Raw genomic sequence first — 6,903 nt, 5'->3', positions numbered from 1 at the left:
TGCTCCGGCCAAAACATGCAGGTACCTTGCAGGTCTCTAGCTTGCACCCTCCTGTCGTAGTTTTTTTTTTCTCAGTTATTTTGTTGCTTTCTGAGAATGATGATCCACAGACCTTTTAAACCCTCTTCGTTTAGGCCACATGTCGTATCTTAAAAGAAGAACACAACCACATTAAAATGTATTAACATCCTTTGGACTGGGTAGCCTTATGCTTATGTTTTGTGCTAAATAATACAAATACATACTTTTCAGTAGCACACAAGCAGGACAGTTCTCTGAAGGAACCAGGATGAGTTGAAAGGTATTTGGTATTTATAATGGTTGGCCATCTCTGCCACAAGAATCATTTGTTCTCTTGAAGAGTCCTTACTAGCAGGATAATGTTGAACGCCCTTCTCGTTGTTGTTAGATTGACAGTGTCTGAAATGTATTCATAAGAAGAAAGTTGTATCACATGGATTATACATCAACTGTTAAAGAATCAAAACTGACAGAAGTCTAGTGTACATACCATGCTATAAGGCGAAGACATCCACATCACTTCTGTTTTTTGTTGTCTTTGTTTCTGCTAGTGAAAATACAAAACAATAATAGTAACACTTACAATTATTCATGACTATATGTAATATTAATAATAATTTCATCACCGTCTGCCCACTTCTCTACATCATAAACCAAAGTCTTCCAATTGGTTTCCGGTCACTGCCAGTTTCATGGATTCTGTTTTGCAACTTGCATTGCAGAGCTGTTGTGGTCTTGTGATAAGAAATCAAAAATCATAATACTATTCAAATAGGTTACTGAACATCTAAAACAAACTCTACTGGATGTCTTTACCTTCTGATATCAACAGGTCAGTGAGATGGCCAAATAGTTGAATATCTGCTAATTCCAGCACATGACCATGAGAGTTACAGTAGCATGTCTGGTCACTGCAATCCAAGAGAGGAAACATTGCACTGTTCCAACCTCCTTCCCAACAGTTAAACCACGCCTATCCTGGTATGCCAATATCCTGGAAAGCAATAACAAAATTTTGGCATCAGTTTAAGATGCTCATATAGTTCACCAATCTCACATTAAAACTCATGTGCTTTGGCATGGAACACCAAAATGAAGGACTTAAAGAGGGTGCTGGAACTTTGGACAGCTTTTTGCAACTCTTTGGAGGTCGTGTCATTAGTTAATGTAGTCCACAAATCTTCCTGTCAAGAACAAGTACATGACAGTTTATATCTTCTAATCTAATTTTACTAGGTGAACATCAAAGAGCTGTTTTCTTGTTAATTTAGTTTCAACAAATACAGTTTAAAGTACCTAGTACATCCTTCTTGCAAATACTATCCACCTTGTATTGCACAGACTCCCACTCAAGAATATCTAAGAAAAATGTCTGCTGAGATCTTGGCAGTCTATTAAAAATAATTATACCAACATCTTTTCCACCTACAATGGAAAGAATATAAAAATATTTTATGATATCAATTAATTACTTGCATGACCAAATCTGAGATAAAAAGGCCATCATTATGCCTTAGTTTAAATAAAACCAAAATTTCACTCTAGCCCACTGTCACCTAGGTCTACAGATACAGGGACTAATGGAAACAATGAAGTACACGCCAACAGTCACTGGAGCAAGGCCCTCTCACAGTTGGGACGATTGGAGTTCCTATGAGCTGTACAAGATTAAAACAACAGAAAATTAACATTAATAACATTTCAACTTATCCCAAGACTAGTAGACAAGCAGCATAAGCAGACTTCTAATTTCCTGGACTCCAATGTGGACAGCCGAATCAGTTTATGGTCTATAAGGTGTCATACAAATCAGACAAAACACTTTCTGGAAAATAAAAAAAAAGGTTGGCCACTAATCAACACATAGAACAAATTGTTTTAAACAGTTAAGCCACAATATTTTGTGAGCTTATACTGTAGTTTAATGTTTTTCATAAACAATAGTAAGAATAAAACTTATGCGTCTCTTTCCGTTAATACAATAGTAGTGGAAGAATAAATGCATGTAAATTTGATCTCATACAATCATATATGCCTAAACATTGCAGATATTTAATATACATGGAATGAAAAACTAACCCTTTATTGATTCCAGATTGGTCTTGGCCTTCCTTACACAATGTGTCTCTTTCTCCACCATACCCTTCTCCACCATACCCTTGGCAGTTGTCTTTACTGGAGTTGCTTCCTGCAGATCACCAAGTTGTCATCAAGACTTGAGCTTATAATTGAAATCTTGATCAATCCGATTATCAAGGTTCAAAAGTTGCTCTTGAAGTTCTGAATCACTCATTGTGATAGGCAGAAACAGACTGAAAGATACAAGGATTAAACAAACAAACACAAATATATATATATATATATATATATATATATATATATATATATATATATATATATATATATATATATATATATATATATTCAGTTATGTCTGCTTTTTTGTTTCTTTTAAGGCATGAAAAATAATTGCAGTTACAATGTAGCCTTTAAACTTAAGAGAAACACTTGATTTGCTTTAATATTGATGTAGTTATGAATACAATTGTATTATTAGAGGTAATATTTATTGCATATTGCATAATTTATTTAGATTTTGGATGATTACTATTGTGGAAAACAACAATCTGGTAACACTGCTCCTCATCTTCAAATGTATAACTATATTGTTCTGAGCTATGCACGACTATATGTGGGGAAAATATATTTTTTAATAAATGAACTTAGATGTAATTAGATAACATCGCTAGTTTGCAGTACATGCTTTATTTATATCAAGTCTGCAGTCATTTAATGCATCAGGAGATAACTTCCCTGCTTTTATAAAAGTTCTAAACAAACCCCTTATCTAAATCAACAAATCGTCTTTATTTGTTTACTTTTCACTTACCGCGTGGAAAACCGCAGTGGACCTTGGGATCGCAATGAACCTTGGGATTGCGACCATAGACTGTAAAAAAAAAAAAATAGATCTCGACGTACTATGACCCCAACTTCAATGAATAATTTAATAATACAAAGATCAGCTAAAAATATTTTTAAAACTTAGTACTTTAAATGTAATATTTTTTAAGTTAAAAAAACAAACACATTAAATCAGTTTTATTAGGCATAATTACCCTAAACTGGGCAATTGAATATAATTTCACTCATTAAATATAAAGTAAATGATAACATATTTATAAATACCAACTAATCTCCAATAGAAAATAAAAAATACATTATGTAGCATTAACCTACCACATATTGCTGCAGTTTAACTCATCGGTGAACTCACCGGTGATGCATTTTGACCAATAGCTGAGCGATGTTAAATCACTGTTGAATAGAAGTCACGTTGACCGATGTATATTCTCATTTACAGTTGTCCCGACCCTCTTTACAGATGCTTTTCATGAACAAAACAAAAATCACATATTTAAAAAAAAAACTGTTATAATAGACGTTAACCAGGTTTAAAATATTGCGTTGACATCTTTTGATGGCTTTGAACGTCTCCGTATGACGCCTGAGGCAACCCATTGAAAGCAATGGAATTCCTTCTGCGTCGGTTTAGAAAAACTAGTACACTATGTCAATAATAATAATAAAAAAAAATGCGTCTGGTACCCTGTGTCAACAATAATAATTAAAATACTGCGTCTGGTACCCTGTGTCTACAATAATAATTAAAATACTGCGTCTGGTACCCTGTGGCTGTAATAATAATCAAAATACTGCGTCTGGTACCCTGTGGCTATAATAATAATCGTAATACTGCGTCTGGTACCCTGTGGTTATAATAATATTTAATAAAAATATTTTTTAAAAAGCGCAGCATCAGGTACCCTATGGCAAAATAAGTCGTGCTAGAGACACGAAAATGATTTCCTATTGAAATACATTGGATGGAAATTCGTGCAAGGTGACACGAAAAAAGAGGGAAATTCGTGCCCATGAACACGAATCAATAGATTAAATTTCGTGACTATTTCACGAACTGCCGTGAGACTGGGTTGGACCATCTCTGTGTAATAAACCTGCATTTGGATCTGCACTCCTTTGTCAGCGTCCCCTTCACATTACAGTTCTATTTCATTTAAGATTTGTAACTGAATTATTCCATATAAATTAAACCTCTACATGTTTGATATAAATACTATTCAATAAAATGCAACAACTGTAACTTAAAGTTGTGAGAATTTTAATCAGTTGTATCTCGTTTGTTGTTTTTCCAGACGTTTTTGATCCAAAATAAAACTGTTAAATTACGACCATGAGCATGTCTTGGCATTTTATTAAAGGTGTTTAATTGTAATGATTGAGAGATAAAATTCTTTTAAATAACATTTTTTCTTTTGAAATTTTAGTGCAGTCACTTTATTGATGGTGTTCGATCATAATAATCTAGGAAAAGTTTGTGAAATAACAGTGTTTCTCTGTAAAACTCTTAGTGTGTAACTTTTTTGAACTGATTTGATTGTAATAATCTAGGAAAAGTCTGTAAAATAACAGTGTTTTTCTATAAACATTTTAATGAAAATATCTGTAGATTTATTATTTTTTGCACTTTATTTCAACAAAGAAATTTTACCGTAATTTTATGGTTTTTGTTTGGCAGCCGTAGCTGCCAGTCAATTGACCTTTTTTTTACGATATTTTTTTTTACAGTGTAGGCTGATCTTCAAATTTTCCTTTTTCTAACAGGGTACCTCTCTCTAAGCCAATGATTGCTTTAAGGTCGAACTCTTTGTGCCTCACTGCTAGGGGTTCTCCTCAAGTTTCTGCAGTAGGTAGTCACCATTAGTGCACATATACGTGGTATGGTCCCCCAAGTATGAATCCCGCCTGAAGATACTGTAGGTACCTCTTTAGGTTTATTTGGTGGAACACCTGGTAAGGGGAAATGCCAGATGTCTGTGAATGACAGGTCCTGCCTTTCTGGACAACCTATAGTGCCTGTTGCGCTATACTACATTGCAGATACATGTTCGAAGCCAGCAGTCTGGGAATGAGGAAGTGTTGAAGTACAACGAGCGAAACTGGACAACTGCCTCCATAGCCTTCCTACTCTGGTAAAAGCCAAGTTGACAAAACGATACCACTCTTAGCTACGGGAGGCTGAACCATGCAGATCCTTTAGGCTTAATGTGGCACTACCTTGAAGACAGTCTGTAATACAGAAATAATGAACTTAGGTATATCTATAAAGTCACAGATTCTCTTTTCCCTTTCACCACTTAAGCCAAGGTTCTTATCCAGAAGTTTTGGACCAAACCGAGATTCGAATGATCCCAATCTCCCTACAGACTTGCTAAAGAAATAGTATAAGTGGGAGAGAGAGGGACCAGATCTCTGTAAGCTCAAGCTTCCTAGATGCTACCATCCACCCGATTTTTATGTGGAGACATCAAGACTTAGCTTACGTGTTTTCTACGCACAAAAAACTAGACACGCCGCAATAAAGCAAAGACTTCACATTACTGCCGAAACAAGCTCTCACTTTCTATCTGGCTTGAGAGAGTATTCAATGCATCATATGTGACCGAAGCTAATGTTTAGAATAAATATAGAATGCTTTGAATGTGACATCATTGACTAAGAATCTTTGCATGAGTAGAGTAATGGAGCACTGCACCTTTTTTTTTTTTTTTTGAAAAGGCTCATTTTACAAATCTAGAGTTAAACATTTTACTGAAGCATTTTTTAATCCTTTCAGCTGATTTCTCGTTCTGGCAGAAAAAAGTTTTCATAATTTTCTACTTTTTTTTAAAGCTCAAGTCTTCTGTAGTTACATCATATAATGAGGCCAATGGGAAAAGAAAAATTACTAGGTCAATATTGCTAGGAACAATTCTCTCATTCTGGCATAATAGTAGAGAAACTCTGCTCCTGTACCATGATTATTTTTTTTGCTACAAAATAAAATGTCTCTAACCTCATTATTAACCTCATTAGCAAAAAATGTAAAATAAATAAAATAAATAAATAAAAATACCAGCATGCAATTTCAGCACGGACTTCATTTCTAAACAGTGGTGGGTCATATCATTTTATGAATTATATTGTATCAACTAAAACTAGTTTTGGACTGCTATTTCATTTTTATTAATCAGTATTAGTGATTTTTTAATTTATGTTTATGTTAAGTGGGTATGAAAAATTAGAGAACATTAGTTGTTTATAAAGAGTGATCTGACATAGAACCAAATTTACCTGATTTATATTTAGCTGAAAATGTAGATGAAATGTATCCCTTTCTGCTCACTGGTCAACAAATTTCCAGTAAATGTTGACTTCTCCAGTACCTTGCAAGGGATAAACATGCAAGTTAACAAGTACTGTGTCCGGATTGAAATAATTTAATTCACTTACACAAATTTGTTTTTGTTTTAAAGATCTTTGTGCATAAAAACAACAGCATAGAAGCTGATTTATGCATCTCATTTAAATTTTTTAGGATCTATATATTTTATGATCTATTATTTCAATTTTTTCAACTCTATAATAAATGTTGATGGGATAATAAAACTTGCGTATTAACATTTAGTAACAGAAAATATTTAAAAATATGTAGAATTTGGTGCTTTGCATCTTTAGGCTGTGGTGTTTTCATCCAAACCTGGAGTATTAGAATTTACACCCTAACAGCCTCTAAATAGAAGTCAATTTCTAAATCCATTTTACAAATCCAAAGCCTTTTTATAAATTCAATTGAAAATGTTCATGCTTTATGAAAGTTACCAAGTTCGCTAGTATTTTGTGACTGCATCTCTTTGGTTATGACTAAATAATTTACCCCTCCGTTTCCCACTATGATAAATTAATAAAATAGATATGTTTCCACCTCTTCCACAATATCCCCAAAAAGTATTCAAGTTTACGTTGACATGTGCTCAGGAA

At 33.8% G+C, this 6,903-nt stretch overlaps 1 long non-coding RNA gene across 1 annotated transcript; it reads right to left on the bottom strand.

The window, feature by feature from the left end:
* Positions 1-556, bottom strand: LOC130238145 (uncharacterized). The gene is made up of 3 exons (XR_008838604.1): positions 512-556; positions 246-420; positions 1-148 (listed from the first exon to the last, which is right to left on the bottom strand). It is a non-coding gene; the product is annotated as an uncharacterized LOC130238145 (long non-coding RNA).
* Between the last annotated feature and the right edge of the window lie 6,347 nt (positions 557-6,903).

Source organism: Danio aesculapii, chromosome 12 (genome assembly GCF_903798145.1).
Source record: "Danio aesculapii chromosome 12, fDanAes4.1, whole genome shotgun sequence".
Lineage (NCBI taxonomy): Eukaryota > Metazoa > Chordata > Actinopteri > Cypriniformes > Danionidae > Danio > Danio aesculapii.
The sequence above is the reverse complement of the archived record's forward strand: the minus strand, read 5'-3'. Positions and strand labels throughout refer to the sequence as shown.